Genomic DNA, 709 nt, shown 5'->3' with positions numbered 1-709 from the left:
AAATGGGGGGGGGGATACATTTCCTATGAACTTCCATTTCTCTTAGATTCTCAGGCTTTCAAGATTTATTCCTAAAATGTGAGCTTTGATATTTTATCAGCCCTTCAGACACTTACTCATCAAGGGTCTCTAAAGAACATTCCTGACCAGGAGTTAAGTTATTTTTTTAAAAACTGTATTGCTAATTTTTCTACTGTGGGATATAGAAAAGAAACAGTCCAGTTCTTTTTTCTTTTTAGAGCAGCTGTGTCCCTACACCACTGGCAGCTGCTTTCCAAATTGCCCAGCCATTAAGTAATTATTTCCTCATCATAAAAGCAGCTGGGAGAGATAGCCTCCCTCCCTAATACAACCCCCACTTCCTTCTGCTTCCACCTCCACCCTGCCTTGAGATGGGTCAGGCCTATAGAAGTATAGTATTGGTTGTCTTCTTACAATTGAAGGTTGTGACTAAGCATGCTGATTGCTTCTTTTTTTTCAACAGCCCTTAAAGTCACCGAAGGGATGACTTAGCAGTGTGAGATGCTAGATCTGGAAGCAACAGGATATATTATCTAGGACACTTCCTTTCTTTTATTGGAAAGGAACTTAAGTTCAGAGAAGTGGTTCGTTCAAGGTCCTACTTAGCAAGTGGCAGAGCTGAGTCTTGGATTCAAGTCTTAACATTTCATTGGAGTGTTTTCTCCACTACTCCATGGAAATGGGTGTG

This window comes from Delphinapterus leucas, chromosome 2 (genome assembly GCF_059928025.1).
Source record: "Delphinapterus leucas isolate spDelLeu-1000000601 "Yukka" chromosome 2, BTC_Dleu_Yukka2, whole genome shotgun sequence".
Taxonomy (NCBI): Eukaryota; Metazoa; Chordata; class Mammalia; order Artiodactyla; family Monodontidae; genus Delphinapterus; species Delphinapterus leucas.
This window is presented reverse-complemented; position numbering follows the sequence as displayed.